The following is a 22,414-nucleotide window of genomic DNA, read 5'->3' on the forward strand; positions in this document are numbered from 1 at the left end:
CCACTGACAACAACAGAAGCGGACAAAGAAGATGCAGCAAATAGACACAGAGACCAGACAACTGGGGTAGTGGGGAAGGGGAGAGAAATAAATAAATAAATAAATAAATAAACAAACAAACAAATAAATAAATAAATCTTTAAAAAAAAAAAAAAGACCACATCTGAGTCCAACTCCATCACACTCAGGAACACAAACTCCAAAGCAGGACCAACTGACATGGCACTGAACTCCATCTACCATGACCATAGAACCTGTGGGTCTCTGTAGCCCTCAGAAGAACCAATACCTGGGGTTGTATCTACTTTAGCTGTCTCTGGGACTCTGCTGAGGTGTGCGGAAGGGCAGCCCCTCCGATGACCTCCTGGTTCTTTTTCGGAGACTCATAGCCATATAAACTCATTTGTCCTCTCCATTTCACCTGTTTATTCAAGGTCAAAAAGCATTTTTAACTCCTGATATTACATGTAGGCTGAGATATTCTGCTGGTCTGAGTTGACCATTTTATTCGAGGTCATTCTCCAGCCGCATCATCAGCTGGTACTTGGTAGTAATTCCTCGGTGCCAGGAGGCTCATCCCCAGGAGTCATGTCCCACACTGTGGGGAAGACAATGAATTTACATGCTGAGTTTGGCTTTGAGACTGGCCACATTTGAGCAACATGGAGGCTCCCAGGAGATAACTCTTAGGCACCCTGCAGCTCTAGGCCTAGTTCTTATTTCAGGCACACTGGCTCACAAGCATAGTCATTAGCATCAAGGGCTCATTGTTGGACCATCCTTCCTTATTGGTGTTAGCCATTGCACTCAGGGGATTGTTGCTAGTCCATTAGGGAATGTGACAGAGCTCCCCCAGCCAGGAACTCAGCACCCCACCAGCCGTCGTTACCAACAGTAACCACTATGAAAATACCCAAACATTTTTATGCATGCTGCACGTATACCCTGGAGAACTCCCTCCCAACCATGCACCCCCACCAATAACACCCCATACCAGTATTCCTCCCCCTCCACCATCAAATCCCTCTGTGGTCCAAAACCTCCCTGAAAATGAAGCCCAATATATTGCCTGGTTCCATTAATAGTAAAATGGAATATAGTGATGGGTTTAAAGGTTAGATATAGAATACATACTATTTTAGAAAAATTAAAGTAAAAATAAATTGAGTATCAAAAATTTAAAAATGAAAAAGCTTTGTTTTTGATGTTTTACCTTCCATCACTGCAGTAAGTGTTGCCCTGTATGCACATTGGCAAGGCAGCTTCTACCATCTCTTCCTCAGTGTCTATGTCCTTTCTTTTTCTTTTTTTTCTAATTATTAAGCTTGTCTTCACAAAAGTTTTAGACCACAGTAATTCATATATGCAATATACCGTACTCCCACATATTCAACATCAGACACTTTGTCCCTTCCCCAGCAATAATCTTTTTACATGTTCATACTATATTTACGGCAACTGATGTACAGGTATTGAGACAATAGCTTTCAAACAAGGTTACACTTGGGTTTATATTGTGGTTTATATTTTAGACTATATAATTTTCTAAATTTTTAGTTATCTTATGTTTTACATTATGATTTACATTTTAGCTTATAGGTCCCTATACATTTTTGGTGTAATTTAACATGTCCTATATCCATCCTTGCATAATCTTGTGGAACACTTCCATTGCCCCACAATTACACTATTCAATACCTCTTTCCCCCTCCCCTCAGGGCCCACAGTGACAATCACTCTTCATTGCTTGAAGGGCCATGTTCAGAGAAACTTGCAACAATGTTGAGGGGTTGACATGCTCAACTGCCCTAATGCATTGGGAGCCACCATTTCTCTTGAGAGATACAATTCCCACTATTTGAGAACATCAGTCCTCTCCAGGATGTGGGTATAACTTCAGTCTCATTGTATGGGTCTCCATCCAGTGATATAACCCACTATGGCAAAATGAGCACTCACACACTCCCTAGAAGCCTGTCCTGTGTCAGATTCACCCCTTTAAGCATCTTAAACAGGTAGCCTTTCTTATTATATTTTTGAAAAGGTTTCTCAACATTATAGTCTCAATCACATACCTCCCCCCAGTTTCTTGGGTCATATTACCCATCCTCCCATCCCTAGCCCCCCTCTAGCCCACAAAACCCCTCCCCCAAAGTATCCCTATGCGCCCATTTTATCCCTTCCCTGTGCAAATACTTACCTCCAGCTCATCATAGATTTCGCCCAGGTAGGTGTCAGCTCACAGCCTTCCTCTAAGCCTTCCTTTAAGCCTATCATCCAGTCTCTAGCTCTCTGAGGCAGCTTGGTTTACTTACTTCATATCATTGAGGTCATGTAGTATTTGTCCTTCAATGCCTGGGTTGCTTCACTCAACATAAAGGTTCTCAAGATTCATCCATGTTATCACATGTGTTTGTAGTGTATTCATTCTTATTCCATTGTACGTATATACCACATTTTATTTATCTATGCATCTGTTGATGGGCATTTGGGTTGATTCCAACTTTTGGCAATAGTGAACAATGCTGCTATGAACATTGGTGAGCATATATTGGTTTGTGTCCTTGTTTTCCTTTCTAGTGGGTAAATACCCCCCAGTGGAATTGCTGGGTCATATGGCAAATCTATAGCTAGTTTTCTGAGAAACCGCCAAACTGTCCTCCAGAATGGCTGGATCCTTCTGCATTTCCACCAGCAGTGGATGAGTGTTCCCATTCCTCCACATCTTCTCCAGCACTTGTAGTCTTCTGTTTTTTTGATAGTTGCCAGTCTTACGGGAGTAAGATGTATCTCATTGTAGTTTTGATTTGCATTTCCCTAGTTGCTAGAGATTTGGAGCATTTTTTCATATGGTTTTTAGCCATTTATATTTCTTCTTTGGAGAAGTGTCTGTTTAAATCTTTTTCCCATTTTTGAAATGGTTTTTTTTAAAAATTTATTTTCAAGATATAGGAGTTCTTTATATATGCAGGATATAAGTCTCCTATCATATATATGGTTACCAAATATTTTCTCCTGTTGTGTAGGTTCTCTTTTCACTTTCATGACAAACTCCTTTGAGTTGCATAAGGCTTTAATTCTGAGGAAGTCCCATTTATCTATTTGTTCTTTTGCTGCTCATGCTTTGGGTGTGAAGTTCATGAAGCCATTTCCTATTACAAGGTGCTATAGATGGCTCCCAACATTGCTTTCCAAAGTCTTTATGGTCTTAGCTCTTATATTTAGGTCTTTGATTCATCTTGAGTTGATTTTTGTAAAAGGTGTGAGTTGGTAATCCTCTTTCATTCTTTTACATATGGATATCCAGTTCTCCAGGCTCCATTTGTTGAAGAGGCCATTCTCTCCCAGCTGAGAGAGTTTGGTGGTCTTATCGAATATTATATGACTGTATGTATGAGGATCTATATCAGAACTCTCAGTTCGGTTCCATTGGTCAGTGTGTCTATCCTTGTGCCAATACCATGATGCTTTCACTACTGTAGCTTTGTAGTATGTTTTTTTTTTTTTTAAAGATTTATTTATTTATTTAATTTCCCCCCTCCCTGGTTGTCTGTTCTTGGTGTCTATTTGCTGCGTCTTGTTTCTTTGTCCGCGTCCGTTGTCATCAGCGGCACGGGAAGTGTGGGCGGCGCCATTCCTGGGCAGGCTGCTCTTTCTTTTCACGCTGGGCAGCTTTCCTCACGGGCGCACTCCTTGTGCGTGGGGCTCCCCCACGCGGGGGACACCCTTGCGTGGCACGGCACTCCTTGCGTGCATCAGCACTGCGCATGGCCAGCTCCACACGGGTCAAGGAAGCCCGGGGCTTGAACCGCGGACCTCCCATATGGTAGACGGACGCCCTAACCACTGGGCCAAAGTCCGTTTCCCTGTAGTATGTTTTGAAGTCAGGTAGTGTGATTCCTCCAATTTCATTTTTCTTTTTCAATATGTCTTTGGCTATTTGGGACCTCTTTCCTTTCCAAATACATTTCATAGCTAGTTTTTCTAGTTCATTAAAGAATGCTGTGTTGATTTTTATTGGGATTACACTAAATGTGTAGATCAGTTTTGGTGGGATAGACATCTTAATAATATTCAGTCTTCCTATCCATGAACAGGGAATATTCTTCCATTTATTTAAGTCTTCTTTGATTTCCTTGAACAATGTTGTATATTTTTCTGTGTATAAGTTTTTACATCTTTAGTTAAATTTATTCCTAGGTATTTGATTTTTTAATTTACTATTGTGAATGGTATTTGTTTCTTGATTTCCTTGGAGATTGCTCATTATTGGTGTACAGAAATGCTACTGATTTTTGTGCATTGATCTTATAACCTGCAACTGTACTGAACTCATTTGTGAGTTCTAGAAGCTTTCTTGTAGACTTCTCAGGGTTTTCTATATATAGGATCATGTCATCTGCAAATAATGAAATTTTGACTTCTTCCTTTCTAATTCCAATATCTGGTTCTTGCCTCAGTGCTCGAGCAAGTACTCCTAAGACAATGTTAAGTAGAAAGGGTGATAGGGGGCATCCTTGTCTTGGTCCTGAGCTTAGAGGGAAAGATTTTAGGATTTCATCATTGTAAATGATGTTGGCTGTGGGTTTTTCATATATACCCTTTATCATGTTCAGAAAATTTCCTTGTATTCTGATCTTTTGCAGTGTTTTTATCAAGAAAAGGTGCTGTATTTTGTCAAATGCTTTTTCTGCATCTATAGATATGATCATGTGTTTTTTTCCTTCGGTCTGTTTATATGGTGTATTACATTGATCAATTTTCTTATGTTGAACCATCCTTGCAAACCCAGAATGAATTCCACTTGGTCATGGTGTATAATTCACTTAATGTGTTGTTGAATACAATTAGTAAGCATTTTGTTGAGGATTTTTGCATCTAGGTTCATTAGAGAAATTGGTCTGTAATTTTCCTTTCTTGTGGTGTCTTTGTTTGGCTTTGGTATTAGGGTGATGTTGGCATCATAGAATGAGTTAGGCAATGTTTTTTCTGTTTCAATTTTTTGTAAGAGTTTCAGCAAGATTGGCGTTAGTTCTTTCTAGAATGTTTTGTAGAATTCACCTGTGAAGCTGTCTGGCCCAGGGCTCTTCTTAGTTGGGAGGTTTTTAATGACTGATTCTATCTCTTTACTTGTGATTGGTTTGTTGAGATTGTCATTTTCTTCTTTTGTCAATAGAGGCTGCATATGTGTTTCTAGGAATTTGTCCATTTCCTCTAAATTGTCCTTCTTGTTGGAATATAGTTTTTCAAAGTATCCTCTTATGATTGTCTTTATTTCTGTGGGGTCAGTGGTGATATCTTTCTCATTTCTTATTTTGTGTATTTGCATCTTCTCACTTTTTTTCTTTGTTAGTCTAGGTAAGGGTTTGTCAGTTTTATTGATCTTCTCAAAGAACCAGCTCTTGGTTTTGTTTATCTTTTCAAGTGCTTTCTTATTTTCTATTTCATTTAGTTCTGCTCTTATCTTTGTTCTTTCTTCTTCCTGTGGGGTTACTTTGTTTTTGTTTTTTTTTTTTTACTAATTCCTCCAAGTGTGCTGTTAGTTCTTCAATATTAGCTCTTTCTTCTTTTTTGATGTATGAATTTATGGCTATAAATTTCCCTCTCAGTACTGCTTTTGCTGCATCCCATAAGTTTTGGTATGTTGTGTTATCATTTTAATTAATTTCAAGGTAGTTATTAATTTCTTTTGAGATTTCCTCCTTGACCCACTGTTTTTCTAAGAGTGTGCTGTTTAATTTCCATATCTTGTAAAATATGGGCCTCTGGCCCTTGCAGATTTCCAGCTTCAATCCACTGTGGTCAGAGAAATTATTTTGTATGATTTTGATCTTTCTGAATTCATTGAGACTTTCTTTGTGGCCTAGCATATAGTCTATCTTGGAGAACGATCTATGTGCACTTGAGAAAAATGTATATCCTACTGTGTTTGGGTGTAATGTTCTGTATATGTCTATTAGGTCCAGCTCCTCTAATATACTGTTCAAAGTTTTTGTTTCTTTATTGATTCTCTTTTGAGATGTTCTGTCCAAAGTTGACAGTGGTATATTAAAGTCCCCCACTATAATTGTAGAGGCATCTATTCTTTCACTTAGTTTTTCCAGTGTTTGCCTCACATATTTGGAGGCACCCTTGTTAGGAGCATAAATGTTTATGATTGTTTGTTCCTCTTGAAAGATTATTCCTTTCACTAACATATGATGTCCACTTTTGTCTTTCACAATAGTTTTGCATTTAAAGCCTATTTTGTCTGATATTAATATAGCTACTCCTGCCCTTTTTTGGTTATTGTTTGCTTGTAAGATTGTTTTCCAGCCATTCACTTTGAACCTCCTTGAATCCTTGGGTCTAAGATGTGTTTCTTGTAGACAGCATATAGATGGGTTATATTTTCTTATCCAATCTTCCAGTCTGAGTCTTTTGACAGGTGAATTTAATCCATTGACATTCAGTGTTATTACTTTCCAGGAATTATTTATGTTAGCCATATTTTCTTTGGATCTGTGTTTGTCATATTTTGATTTTTTTTCTCTTTTTGTCTTTTTAGTTGCTCTTACACACTCCTCCAACTCTGCCTCTCCTGTTTTTATCTTTCTTTCTGCAGTACTCCCTTTAGTATTTCTTGATTATTTAGTAATCTTGAAGGGCAGGATTCTTGTTGGCATACTCTCTTAGCTTCTGTTTATCTGTAAATATTTTGAATGCTCCATCATTTTTGAATGCTAGCTTAGCTGGATAAAGTATTCTTGGTTGGAAATTCTTTTCTTTTAGTACCTTGACTACGTCATACCACTGCCTTCTTGCCTCCATGGTTTCAGATGAGAGATCAGCACTTAATATTATGGAGCCTCCCTTGTATGTGGTGGTTCTCTTTTCTCTTGCTGCTTTTAGTATTTTCTCTTTGTCTTGCACATTGGCTAATTTGACAAGTGTATGTCTTGGGGTAGGTTGTTGGGATTTATGCTGTTCGGGGTGCGTTGTGCTTCCTGGACATGTACATCCATCTCCTTCAATAGGTTTGGGAAGATTTCAGCCATTATTTCCTCCAACACCCCTTCTGTCCCCTTTCCCTTCTCTTCTCCTTCTGATAATGCATATGTTTGTGTGTTTTGCATTGTCATTCAGGTCCCTAAGTCCCTGCTGGATTTTTCCTATCTTTTTATTGATTAATTCTACTATCTATTTGTTTGATTTCAGATATACTGTCTTCCACATCACTAATTCTTTACTCTGCCTCTTCAAATCTGCTGTTATTTGCTGAGAGTGTATTTTTGATTTCTTGGATTGTGCTATTGATCCCCATCATCTCTGTGATCTTTTTGTGCATGATCACAATTTCTTCTGTATGCTCTCTAACTGTTTTATTATTATGCTTAATTTCTTCCTTCACTTCATTGAACTGGCCATGATACTTGCTCAGTGTTCCACTTCTCTTCTTAGTTTTTAGTTTGTTCATTGTATTGGGCCATGTTTTCCTGATTATTGGTATGGTCTGTAGTTTTTTGTTGCTGTCTGGTCATCGTTTTATCTTGTTGGGTTTATTCTGTTGATTGTCTTCTTATTCTAGCCTTGGGATTTAATTAGTTGTTGTTTTTGTGTGCGTGTTAAGTCTTCTCTTTGTCACTTTTTTCTTCTTATTCTATTTCCTTGTTGTTGGCTAAATTCCCTCAAAGGAAAATATTAGTTTCAGAGAAAGCAAAAGGGGTAAGAAAAGAAAAATGTAATAGTAGTGTTGATAGTGAGTGTTAGCAGAAGAACCATGTGAGATCTAGGAGAATGTATATAGAACTCATGGAAGTTGTGTATAGTTATAACCATAAAAAAGTGGAGTACCTATAATGAGATATTAAACTGAACATGCTAATGCCAGTCTCCCAGAGAAACTCAGCTCTAGACCAGCCAGAGCTGCGAAGATGGCAGTGCCTGATACACAGCAGGGAGCAATTCTGTGCTTCCGCACAGCCAACCACGGGCGTCGACCTCTCTGCCTTGGATGGAGGCCTTGCTTCAGAGCCCTGGGATGCCTGGGAGCTGGAAGTGCTGGGGAATGAATCCTCTCCTACCTCCAGCAGCATTCAATCAATGACTAATGGAAGTTGGTGTACGAACAACTTTGCTTCCTTGCCCTTGGGTGGGATATCTCTGAGGTCTACGTTTTACTCTTTCCCAGAGTTTCCTAGAGGAGGTAAGTTCTAGTTGTTCCCTAGGAGGTAATTTGATAATACACCCTCTATTTTCTGCCTTCCCATCCCTCGCTCATGTTCCCATTCCCCAACAGGTGTTTTCTGTAACTATCAAACTACTTGCACCTGTGCTCTTCTCTCAGGCACCCACATCCCCAACCAACACATGATCTAATGAGTGGTTTCTGGACCAGCTGTATCAGCAGCACTTGGGAACTGGTTAGAAAGACAAATTCTCACACCATAATCCAGACCTCTGAGGCTAAAACTCCGCGGTTGGTGCCCAGCAATCTGTTTTAACAAAGCCTTCAGGTGATGCCTATGCACACTCAAGTTTGAGAACCATTGGAGTAAATGAGTGTCATTATACTTTCTGCTTCAAACAGAAAACTATCCCTGTCTTTTTCCTTTTGGTCCAAACATATCTTTAAAAAGTTAAAAACCAAACAAAACAAAAACTTTTGAGAATTTTTCAAGAGTCTTTGATATTCTAGGCTGTGACCATCTTAAAATAGCTCTTAAGAATTTAGACCATCATGACTATTTGTCCTTGTATATATGTCCCATTTACAACACTGATCTCATTAAAACATTTTGATCTTATTAGAATGTGTAGTTGTTTAGACATTTAAAAATATTTCTGCTTTCCCTTCATCATTTAGGAACACTTTACGCTAACATGCCTAGAATATTCTTTCTAGTTTCTTTTTTCGTTTTTAAAAAACTTTGACCTGAGTATCATACTATCTTAATCTAAACTTGTCAAAATCTGATTTTTTTCCTCATTGATTCATGAGGCTTCTTCCAATGAAAATCTTTCCTTTAAAGAATTTCCCTGATCTATTAAGACATTTAATTTAGAATTCTTTTCAGTTGTTCTTAAATAATAATTTGATCATTCTGCTTTATCTTTATTTTTAAGGAGATATTTATTCCCAGCAATGTTATATATTTTCAACCTCTTCCAATACTGAACCTCTAATTGACTCTCTGTGTCTTGTGTTTCTGTCATGAAAGTCAGTGACTGCTATTTATGTTCTTCGGTCAAATTTTTAGTAGAGGTTTGAACACAGGCAAGTTAACCTCACCAACTTTCTTCTACAGTAAAAATGGAAGTGGACACTCATCTTGTTTATACAGGTCCATAAAGAGAAATGTTTGATAACCTTAGAACTTAGTGTTACTTTGAAAACTAAAAATTGTGTACTCTTTTGTCTTTAAATGTCTTACCAATTTTTGCGCACATTCTTTAGCCTGGATATCAAAGTAGTTTTCCACTAGTCCCTGCATACAATCTATATCTAGCTTTAGCCAATAATGTGATACTCTTCCCACATACCCTGACTTAGTTTCATGTCTTTTTTCTTTTTAGTATCTCTGTTTTGATGCCCTTCCCATACTTAATCTTGCTGAAGTTCTATTTACTCACTATTTTTTCACAATTATTTGTTTACTAAGCAATTTTATTGAGATATATTCACATGCTATATGATCTATCCAAGTATATAATTAGTGACTTTTTTTAGCTGTTAAAAAGTACTTTATTGTAAAGTATATAAAAAAATAGATTAAAATAAATTACAAATTTTAAAAGAAAGTACAAGGCCAGGTTAGATATAATCAATTATAAAAAATAGAAAACATAGCAACAAACATTTATAAATGTAAATAATATTTCAAATATAATAGAAATTAATTATAACATAATTCTAATTTTTATATTATAGCTCTAATTATTGGACAGAATCTCTAAGAATGAAAATAAATTATTGGTTTAATTGTTTAATTGCCATTTAGGTCATAATTCTTTCTAAATAATCAAATACCTGTTTGGGAATTCTTTAAATCTTATTGGAATGAATTACAGCAGATAACAACTTGCCAACTCATAATTTTATGAGGCAGAAAAACTCAAAATCTTGTTCAACAGTTGTTATGCTAAATCATTATTGATCGAGATAGATTATTTTAATTCAAGTATTATATTAGTCAGCCAAAGGGGTGCTGATGCAAAATACCAGAAATCTGTTGGCTTTTATAAAGGGGATTTATTTGGGGTAAAAGTTTACAGTTACCAAACCGTAAAGTGTAAGTTACTTCCCTCACCAAAGTCTGTTGCCACGTGTTAGAGCACGGGGGCTGCCAACATTTGCAAGGGTTCAGCCTTCCTCTTCTTCTTAAGGCTCCGTGGTCCCAGCTTCTTCCAATACTAGCTGTAGGCTGGATTAAGTCTCATCTCTATCCTGAGGCTGGGTTCTCTCTGCGCTCAGCTGCTCTGTTCTCTCCACCAGATCAGCTGTAGACTTTCAAGCTCTCTCTCTTCCTGGGGCCTCTGCCATGTTTATGGAGCTGTCTCTACTCCACTGTATTCTTCTCCTGTGTATTTACTTCCTAGGGCTCCAGCATCAAAACTCCAACTCTCTCCTCTGCTGTGTCATTTTCTCTGTGAGTCCCCACCCACCAAGGGGGCAGGGACTCAATGTCTTACTGACGTGGCCCAATCAAGGCCTTAATCATAATTTAATCAAGTAAAAGTGAAACCTCTCAATCAAATACAATCTGATCTGCCCAGAGGAACAGACCCATTTACAAACATAATCCTATATCTATTTTTGGAATTCATAAACAATACCAAACTGCTACAAGTATGAACAAGAAAAGTTAAAGAAAAATTAAATAGCCAGAAACATATCTCTTCTCAGCCCTCCTCAATTAAAAGTAAATGTTTATTTTTATGAAAAAAAAATTATGGAATACCAATCACAGGAACAATTTGCCAGTTGGACTGACCTCTTATTGTTCATATACTATAACGTTGCTATTTTACATTTATGTGGTCTACTCCAGCTCTTTTTTGATTACTATTTGCATGGAATACCTTTTTCCAACCTTTCACTTTTAACTGGTTGTGTCCTTATATCTGAGGTGGGTCTCTTGTAGATAACATATAGACACCTCATATTTTTTTATCCATTCTATCAGTCTATGTCTTTTGATTGGGGAGTCCAATCCATTAACATTCAGTGTTATTACTGTAAAAGCTTACTTACTTCATCCATTTTGTCCTTTGGCTCTCTGTTGTTATATTGTTCCATTGTCTTCATTTCCAAACTCTTCTCCAAATCTCTCACCCTTGTTTTTTCTTTCAGGCTGTCCCCTTTAGTAGCTCTTGCAAATCTGGTCTTTTGGTAACATTTTCTATCAGTTTTGGTTTGTCTGTGAAGACTTTGAACTCATCCTCATTTTTGAAGGACAGCTATGTCGGACACAGAATTCTTGGCTGGCAGCTTTTCTCTTTCAGTATCTTAAATACATTATACTACTTTCTTCTCTCCTCCATGGTTTCTGATGAGAGGTGTGCATTTAATATTATCAAGTTTTCCTCTATGTGATGCTTTGCTTTTCTGTTTCTATGCTCAGAATCCTCTCTTTTTCTTTGATATTAGTCATTCTGAATAGAAATTATCTCGGGGTAGGTCTGTTCAGATTTATTCTGTTTGGGGTGTGTTGTCCTTCTTGGATATTGATATTTATGTCTTTCATGAGGGTTGGGAAATTTTTGGTCATTATTTCCTCAAATATTCTTTCTGCCCCTTTTCCATTCTCTTCTGGGACATCAATAATGCAAATGTTTGTGTGTTTTGCATCGTCATTCAATTCCCTGAGACTCTGTTCCATTTTTTCCCCATACTCTTCTTTTTCTGTTCTCCCTTCTTTCCCAGTTCAGATGTTCTGTCTTTGAAATCACTAATTCTGACTTCAAGCAATTCAAATCTACTCTTATGTGCCTCTAATGTATTTTTAATCTCATCATTGTGAGATTAAGGTCTGCTACTTTTCTTTGTAGGCTTTTTTAAAAAAAGATTTATTTTATTTATTTCTCTCCCCTTCCCCTCTGCCCCTGTTGTCTTGCTCTCTGTGTCCATTGCAGTGTGTTCTTCTGTGTCCGCTTGCATACTTGTCATGCAGTACCAGGAAACTGTGTTGCTTTTTTGTTGTGTCTTCTTGCTGCATCAGCTCTCCATGTGTGCGGTGCCACTCTTGGGAAGGCTGTGCTTTTTTTGTGTGGGGTTGCTCTCTTTGTGGGGCACACTCCTTGTGCATGAGGCACCCCTATGCAGGGGACACCCCTGTGTGGCACGGCACTCTTTGCGTGTGGCAGCACTCTGCATGGGCTAGCTCACCACATGGGTCAGGAGGCCTGGGTATTGAACCCTGGGCCCTCCATATGGTAGGCAGATGCTCTATCAGTTGAGTCACAACTGCTTCCTGTTTGCAGACTTTTAAATTTGTTCTTTATGCTCTCCCAGCATCTTTTTAAAGATCCTTTACTTCTTTAGTCATATTTTCTTTAAATTCTTTGAAGTGATTTAGGAGAGCTGTGTGATTATTACTGATTGTCTTAAATTCTGTATCTCTTTAGGATATTTGGTTTGTTATTTTGGCTGGGCCATCTCTTCCTGTTTCCTAGTATAGCTTGTAATTTTTGCTGAGGTCTAGGTATCTGAATATGTTGGTGAATTTACTCTGATGGCTAATTCTCTCTCTTGCCTATTGTTTTTTTTTTCCCCCCACAGCTCTTCTTTGATATTTGGTTCAACTTGTTTTAAGTCTTTAAAATTGCCCAGCCTAAGTTTTCAAAACCAGGCTAGGGACTCACTAGTGGGGCACAGATTTTCTCCCAGGGGTTGGATACAGAGTGTAGTTTTTGTTCATGCAATTTCCAGACCAGCCAGCAGAATGGCACTAGTCAGCTCATCTTTCCACCAGGTGTTTCAGTCTCTCCTTTCCTGTGTTCCTGTGTTGAATCTCCAGGTTGGAGATTCAAAGCAGGCTCTGCTGACCAAATTCGCTGAAGTAAAGCACCCCAATATCCCCTCTCTTTTCCCTTGAAACAGCTGGCAGGGAGGAAGATGTCTGCTCCCCTCTCAGTCAGTTGCACCGAGCCAGGTGTTTTACCCCAACTTATTATCTCAGAGAGCCCTCCTGGTCACCATGGGGGCTTGGTAACTCACATTTGTTTTTTCGGCTTCTTCGTCTCTCTGTCCCTCACCCTCCTGGGAGCTGTATAGAACTATCCTGGTCTGTTGATCCCCAAAGCAGGTCGCTCAGACAGCTTTTGGCTCTTTCTCTGTTGTTTCTGTGAGAACATTCAGCTCTGCCTGTTAGTCTATCGCCATCTCCCCACAATCCCCTTACTCACTCTTAAAGTGACAGCTCAATAATATGTATTGATTTACTACTATATGGTAGACAAGTTCTAGGGGTATGGATGTATCAACAACCAAAACAGACAATAATTCCTGCCCTTGTAGAACTTATATTTTGCCTAAAATCCAGCAGAATTAATTATTTTAATAGCATTCTGTGTACATCTCTATCACAGCACTATGATTAATTTGTGTAAGTCTCTTTTCCAATGGGACCAGTGGTTTTCAACAGTGTCTGCTTAATAGAATCACCTGGGAAACTTTGGAAAAATACTCATGCCTAAGTCCTACCTGTAAAGATTTTTATTTATTTGGTCTGGGGCAGGGCCCAAATGATTCTAATGTGCAGCCAGGATTAAGAACCACAGCATAAAACAGTCTGTGAAGTGTTTGAAGAATGTGATTACATGCTACTCATGTGGTATTATCCAGCACCTAACACACTGTGGGCAATCAATAAGTGTTTGCTGAACTGACTGTTTTGGGAGAAAAGGTATTGGCTTTCCCATCACTGACTGGCTGCTAAGATGTTGAGATGGATAGAGTCTATGGGCTCCTAAATTGGAATCATTTTAGGTAATTTTAAAAATGCATGATCAATAAAAATTAACAGGCAATAACCAGAGAAACTATAGAAAGCACTTTATTTACCTCCCCAGGAATGGGACTCCGGGAATTTTAGCTTATTGTACTTATTAATTTAATGAATAATTTAAAATTTATTGAGTGATTAGTGGGTGCCAAGATCTGTGCTAAGCCCTGGCAAGATCTGTCCTTGCCCATATAGGGCTTTATGGGAGTGGGAGACAGACAGATACTAAGTATTTACACTCTTGTACACACACACACACACACACACACACATCTAAAATTGCACCTGTGCCATAACAGCAGGATTTGATTACATCAGGGAGGTTACAGACCCCAGGTGAATCCAGATCTGAAGGAGGAGCAGGCACCAACTAGACAAAACAGGGTTGAAGAACTAAACCAGTTCTTCCAGCCCTTTCCGGCATGGCCTCAAAAACTTTCTCAGACCTCCCCACATGATGAATTGCCTTTTATGATGGAGGAAATGTGTGGTATTATGAGTCTAGCAGACTCTAAATGGATTTATAATTCACTGATCACTCAGCATTTATATACATTTGAAACATATATCTTATTGTGGGATATTTTTTGTTGACTTTATTGAAAATACTTGGCACAATGTGTGGCCTCCTTGTTCTCTCTAAATCTCCTAAGGGTTTGGTGATTATGGGTTGGCCCCTCTGAGTTAATCTGTGGGCATGGACTACTGAGAGAAGGGAAGACAGGTCTTCTCTTTTCTTCTATTTCCCCCGCTTGTGGTAGGCACATAAATGCCATTTTCAGTGGTTTCTTGGAGACATCAGTCTCACCCAGGTTCTAGACCAGTTTCAAGAGCTGGGCTGTGAAAAGATCTACTGTTGCTTTATAACGTGATTTTGAAATGGGAAAATTATATTAAGGAAAGAGACAACTCACAGTGGGTAATGCGGTGGTTGGTCAAACAGTATCTCAGGCATCCCCTATGGGTTAGGGTAAGATTTTATTTGAAACCTAAATAAGCATGTTTAAATGATGTCTGTTGAAAGCAAGGTTCTGGAGTGTTGTTTGAGCTGGAAAAACTCTGGTAAAAGCCTGGAATATCTAACCTCCCCCACAACCTTGACTCCTTTACCTTCTGATTTAAGCCTCAGCCTAGTCTGTCCTGCGAAGATGTCTCCGGCCCCTTCAGAGAGGCTCCAGCACTCTCTCCCAAGATCCCAGTGTATGAAATCCACCCATAGTAGAGCAACTATCGTGTGATTCAGGGCTGTGGGTTTCTAAAAAAGGCTGTAGTTAATAGGCGCTCAATAAATGCATGTTTACTGAATTTGTTGTTGCTTGTGGGATACTGGGGTTTTAAAGTAAATATTACAATGTAGTTTGGGAGAAAACCATGATGACATCTAGATTCCAAGGTAATGTGCAACCCTGCTGTGATTTTAAGCACGTGGGAAACTGGCGATCCTGAAGGGTATGAAATATTGTAATCCATTTTTATGATTCTGGGACTAGCAGCTCAGGGAGAAGGAAGCAAGTAGTTCTAGTTTTTGTTTGTCACATAAGTACCACGTTGTTCTGAAATGCCAGACTGAGTTAGTGGTATTGATGAAAATGCGGAAGACATTTAGAAATAGAAATGATATCGAATCAAGTGTCACATTCAAAAGGCTGGTTAAAACACACATGTAATAGCCACGAGGTGGCAGCCTAGAACCATGACATTGCCAATAGACCATTTAAAGATGGAACAGCTTAGAATTTAGCCAGAATGGAAAATGGAGGGTATATTGGGGCAATTAAAATGGAGGAGCGAGAAAGAGACCAAGATGCTGCATTCACCTTTATAATTTCATTTCCCCTAGAAAAAAATGAAGGCCATATCATACATATCCACAGTCTTATCAAATGCATGTTTAGTCACTCCACTCAAGAAAAGTTAAAAGAGTCTGAGATGCAAGATGAGCCTGCTGTTTCCCCAGGTGGAGTTCACTTTCTTTGTGCCCAGTATGTTTCTATAGGCTACTTAAGGTTCTTCCAAGGGTAATTTTACTTAGATTTGGTTTTCACCTTACATATTTGCTTTTGAATCTGTCTTATAAAATGCTACTCTACCCTGCTTATAAAAAAATATAGAATCTGTAACATACACTGATCAATCAGGAGATGAGTATTTTCCATCATGCCCTGCATACAATAGGTGTTCAATATACATTTGCTGACCTGAACTGAAGGGAAACGGAGATAAAGTGTCTGGAAAAGAAAGGAGGGGATTTAGTAGCAAAGCTAATTCAGCATAGTGTCGGGGCCATAGGGGCAAAAAGCAGCAAGGGAGAAATGGATAATCTACTCCTCTCCCAGGTCTTGGAGCAAATCTGCAGGTTCCAGTGGTTCATGAAACTCAGGATCCCATTCCTGGTCTGATCCACATGGATACCAGGTGTACAGTTCTAGTGGCTTGAACACCATTTTTGTAACATGATCATGGAACTTTAGGAAAAATTTTATCATGAAAGCAATTGCTAGAAGGCAAACTTTATAAGGGCAAACATGATGTTCTAACTATTGAATCTCCAGTGTCTTGAGCAGAGTAGGCACTCAATAAAGATTGAATATAAATCCAACTAAGGAAAACAGGCGTGGCAAGCTGGCATAACAAGATGATGCAACAAAAGACACGGGGAGGAAAAAATAATGAGAGACACAACAAAACAGGGAGCGTAGGTGGCTCAAGCGATTAGGCGCCTCCCTCCCATAAGAGGTTCTGGTTTGGCTCCCGGTACCTCCTAAAAAGAAACAAGGAAGATGAACAGACACGGCAAGTGCAAACTACAAAGGTGGGGGGAGAAAGAAACAAAATAAATCTTTAAAAAGAAAAATAAATAAATCCAACCAATATGAAGTTCAAGAACTAAGGACCGAACCACCCAAATGTAGGGAATTGCTGAAGTAATTAAAAGGAAATATTATTTACAGTAAACCAGATATAGATATAAATCTACAACTTAGCTTTGGTTAAATATCTAACAAATTAAAATGATATTTCAGAAATCATATTTCCTCAGACAAGCACTAGGCTAAAAGCTACAGCTATAGAGCAAAGGATGCTTCATCATCTCTGTCTTCAAGGAGCTTATAATTTAGTGGAAAAAGATGCCGTGTCCCTGATAGCATATTCAACATTTTTTGGCAAAAATGAATGCTGTAGAATCTCACAGGAGGGAGAGATCTCTGTGCTGATGTAAAGGAAGACTCGAGAGAGGAGCCTGGCATTGGTCTGGACTTTGAAAAGTGAATCATTCCTAGATAATAGTAGGAGGGAAAGCGTTCTTGGGTGCAGAGGACCAGAAAATAGACTCAGGAAGGTGTGTTGAGGAAAGGGTGAGCAGGGCAGAGTGGCCGGAGCCGAAGTTCAAGGAGGGACGTGGCAGCTGATAAGACAGAGGAGCAGATGGTACAGAGCGTGAGGACTCTAGAGCCAAGCTCACAGTCTGTTCTTTAGCTCACAGGCAGTGAAGGTCTTTGAACAGGGTAATGACAGGGAGCTGGCTTAACTTTTGAAAGAGTCTGCATGGTATACTAGTTTGGGGAATCATCAGAGATTTAGATGGTCTCTTATTTTATCCAAAGACCATCAAAGACAACCTAGAGCTACCATGCACATACGAACGTTGAAGCATATTATAGCCAATAGATTTCTCACACACTTCCAATTGGATGCTAACAGATTTGAGAATCATGTGTTATTTTATTTATTTATTTATTTCTTATACCATTGGTTGCACACTTTATTTATTTATTTATTTATTTATTTATTTATTTATTTCTCTCCCTTTCCCCCCTCACTCCCAGTTGTCTGCTCTCTGTGTCCATTCGCTTTGTGTTCTTCTGTGACTGCTTCTATCCTTATCAGCAGCGCTGGGAATTTGTGTTTCTTTTTGTTTCATTATCTTGTTGTGTCAGCTCTCCGTGTGTGCGGTGCCATTTCTGGGCAGGCTGCACTTTCTTTCGCGTTGGGAGGCTCTCCTTACGGGGTGCACTCCTTGCATGTGGGGCTCCCCTATGCAGGGACACCCCTGAGTGGCAGGGCACTTCTTGCGCGCATCAGCACTGCGCATGGGCCAGCTCCACATGGGTCAAGGAGACCCGGGGTTTGAACCGTGGACCTCCCATGTGGAAGGAGGACGCCCTAACCACTGGGCCAAGTCTGCTTCCTTCATGTGTTATTTTAAACATTAGATTTTAATTAAGATATATCTGGGGAGTAGAAGATGGGCAAAGATGAAACACTATGACTTTATGTAGAAGCCACATTCCAAACCCACCAAAGGGCAGCTCTGTGGCCAGGAGGACAGCAGTTCTCGTTGTGCAGTGGACCTTCCAAGGCCAGTTCCCCTGAATTAAATGCTCTCTCATTCAGGATTTCCAAAGAACTGCAGCGCAGATATTCTGTAAAGTAAACAATACCTGCAGTGCCATTTATGTAACGGGGAAAAAATATCGCTGTAGTCTAGCAGTTCCTCAGAAGTTTAAACACATGAGCCAGCAATTCTACTCCTAGGAATATATTATACTCAAGCGTATTGCAAAAAAACTTGTAAAGGAATGCTCACAGCAATATTATTCATAAATAGCCAAAAACAGCCCAAATGCCCATTGACTGATGAGTGGATAAATAAAACATGGGATATTATTTGGCAATAAAAAGGACTGAAATACTGATACAAGATACAACATGGATGAACCTTGAAAATGGTACGTTACATTGAAAGAAGCCAGTCACAAAAGATCACATATTGTATGATCCCATTTATATGAAATTTTCAGAAGGGACAAATCCATAAAGACAGAAAGCAGAACAGTAGTTGTCAGTGGCTCTGACGATTGTGAGGAAATGGGGGTTGACTGCTAAAATGTTCTAAATTTGGTTGTGGTGGTTATTACAGAACTATGTAAACATACTAAAAACCATTGAGTTGTACATTTCAAATGAGTGACTTGTATGGTATGTGCATTATATCTCAATAAAGCTATTATCCCCAAAAACAAAAAGCAAAAACAACTTGCTATAATATCATAGTGCTGGAAAAGTCTTCAAGATATCATTTAATGTAGTTTATGAGATTAGCTATAGTTTATGCAACATCATCATCTAATTTGTGGAGCACCTACAAACATTGGGATGTGATATTGTAAGAGCCCAAGGGGGTGTTCCTTAGAGGAGGTGGTGCCTAATGCAAAGAGTGGGAAGATTAGGCATTTGCCTGGAGATATTAATCCGTATGGGGGTGGACTTGGTGAGGGCTGTGCAGGGTATTATTGGCATATAAAATGCAAGGTTGGTGGGATGGGAGATCTAGCTGAGCATGTAAAGAGCATGGAAGACCAGGTAGGAAAGAGAAGCTCTGGGACTTCTAAAGGCAGAGTGCTATGGTCGATGGGAGATGGGAGTGAGGACAGAAGGGGTTTCCAGAAGGGGAAAATAGAGCCAAAGCTGATGTGGCTGTGGTGTGAGTTCAGGGAGATGAGGAGAGCCAGAAAACTGGGGAGCTGTGGCTGATGTGCTGGGTAGAAGGAGGGGATGAAATAAGCTTGCAAAAAGTGGAATTGTCCTGCAGGGCACTAAGAGAGTTGATTCCTAGCCCCATGGATTTTGAGAGATGTCAAAACTGGATTTTGAATCTGAAGGTTGGGGGAAGTGGATGTGGTTCAACTGATAGAGCATCCGCCTACCATATGGGAGGTCCAGGGTTCGAACACAGGACCTCCTGGCCCATGTTGTGAGCTGGCCCATGCATAGTGCTGCAGCGCCCAAGAAGTGCCATGCCACACAGGGGTGTCCCCCATGTAGGGGAGGCCCATGCGCAAGGAGTGCACCCCGCAAGGAGAGCCACCCTGCACAAAAAAAGCACAGCCCACCCAGGAGTGGCAGCACACACATGGAGAGCTGATGCAGCAAGATGACATGACAAAAAGAGACACAGGTTCTTGGTGCCACCAAGAATGCAAGCGGACACAGAAGAACACACAGCAAATGGTCACAGAGAGCAGACAAAGCAGGGGTGGGGTGGGGGTGGGGAAAGGGAGAGAAAGAAATGAAATAAATCTTTATACAAAAAAAAGCAACAACACCTGAATGTGAAGGTTGGTAGGATGCTATTGAAATCACAAGAACAGGTGAGATCACCCCAAAATATATAATAATGTTGAATAGTTGTTCACATTTATTACACCCTCCTACTTGTTTATAGGTGTTAACTCTCCCAACAAACCTATTCAGTTGAATGACTTTCGAAGTCCCTCAGTTTCCCTCTCCTACCCAGCCCCTTCTGCCAACAAGGCCCCTTTGACTCGCTTTTCCACACAGGCGGGGTGATCTGTCCAAAATGCACCAGACTACATTGGACTCTGAGTGAAAATCCCTTAAGTGGCTCCCCACAAGCTGCAGGATAAAGTCCAGTAGAAGCAGCACGGCACAGGAAGCCTTCTGTGTGGTTTACATGCTCATTTATGTAATAAATCTGTGTGTGCGGGTGGGTGTGGTGGGTGTGGTGTGCTGGTAAATGATCTTCTGTGGGGGCAGGGGAGCCCTGACTTGTGGCATTTGCCAATTTCACCACTATAAATATTCCCACCATGGCCGTTTCTCCACTATTGCTGTGACATCACTGAATGGGGTTTGGGGAAGAGATACACAATGAACTTTCTCAGCCAGTACCAGCTGGCTCCAGCACACTGCCGTATCTCCCAGTGGTTTTGTCTCACTGATCCCTGTCTAATAGACCTACTCGTTTTTCTCCATTGCTCTTAGCACCTGCGAACATATTCCATATTTTACTTACTTATATTACGGCCTCCTGCCTTAGAATCCAAGCCCTCTCAAAGAAGGAATTTTTTGCCTGATTTGTTCCCTGCTGTATCCTTGGCTCTTAAACAGTCCTGGCACGTAATTGCGGTTCCATATATATTTATTGCGTGCTGGTGTGAATGAATGAATAACTGAATGAGTGAATGAAGGGTGGGAGGAAGAATAGAATGAGACTAGAACCCTGGAGCTGGTAGAGGAAGAGCCTGAGTAGGAACTGTTAGAACTTTGTCAAGGCCTGGTACAAGTCAACAAATATTTGTTGAGCTCCTATCACATACCAGACATTTAGCTAGGTGCCGGTGTGAAGAAAAGGAATAAGGCGTGGTTGCTACCTGGTGGAGTCCAGCGAAGTTGGAGAAGAACGGTGAGGAATCAGTACCAGGTAACCAGGGATATTAGAGAGTCTCAAAAATGTGGAAATAATGGCGTTAAAGGCAGCACAATGGACCAGTAAGTTGGTCATGGCAAAGGTTCCTCTGAAGGGGAGAATTAGGGGAATTGTAGGGGATTTTCTCTGAGAAATCCCTGGTATCTCTCTTATCTGGATTTTATGTTTCCAAAGCACGTGGCCACGTTCTGTTGTGGCCAAGTGCTGTAATTACCTCTACCCTTGGTGCCCAGGTCAGGGCTTAACTCCTATAAGTGTACAGGATGTATTTGTTGAATAATTCAACTATAAGGAGATTTAACAATTTTAGTCACTTCAGTTCTTGGCCTCGGGTTTTTCTTTTAGTCATTTTTTGCCTAGTGTTTTCTATGGAAAACTAAGCAGAATTTGGTTGTTAAATACTGATTTCATCCTTTAACTCTCTAAAATTTTAGCCTGTTTTAGGAATTAGAAACAAATATTACATAGCATTTTATAATGAGGCAGATGGTTTGGAAATCACTAGAGATTGTTTTGCACCCCATGTATGTAGTTGGGAAAGGCCATTGTCTTTATAATGGATAACTAGAGCAGTCTGCTTTTGTTTATCCCTTTTCCTAAGAAGTTTTGTGTTAAGGGATCTCTAATCCTAAAACTTCAACTGCCATACCCACCATTAGCTAAATTCTGTCCTTTTGGTCTCAGACAAATGTCAATTAATTAGAGATCCCCCCAACCCCATTTAAAAGAACACTCCTCTTCAGTCACACTCTTCTTGCCTTTGGTTAAGTTTCTTCCTAACACTTACCCCTTCCTGACATTGTATTATCTATTAACTTAAAGGAAAATTGTCTTCTTCTCCATGAGAATGAAAGCTCTATGAGGGCAGGGACTTAGTCTGTTAGCTGCGTTATCATCAAATCAGAGAACAATACCTGGTATAAAATAGGTATAAGATGTATATTGAATGGATGGTTGGGGCCTTTTAGAGCAGTAAGTGGGTTTGTCCTTTCAACCAGGCATATTTTCTTTTAAGAGAGTTTTCAGAAACAGATAAAGCCAAGAACATGACAGCAGGGGCGTGACACAGAACCCACCTAGTCACCTCCTTTTCTACATAGATGAACTGATGGCTCTTCAGCTGCTCCTCTGACCCCCCCCTTTTTCCCCACTCTTTGCCTGCCTTCCTCCCCTTCTTCTCCTCTCCCCCATTTCTCCA

Source organism: Dasypus novemcinctus, chromosome 16, assembly GCF_030445035.2.
Source record: "Dasypus novemcinctus isolate mDasNov1 chromosome 16, mDasNov1.1.hap2, whole genome shotgun sequence".
NCBI lineage: Eukaryota > Metazoa > Chordata > Mammalia > Cingulata > Dasypodidae > Dasypus > Dasypus novemcinctus.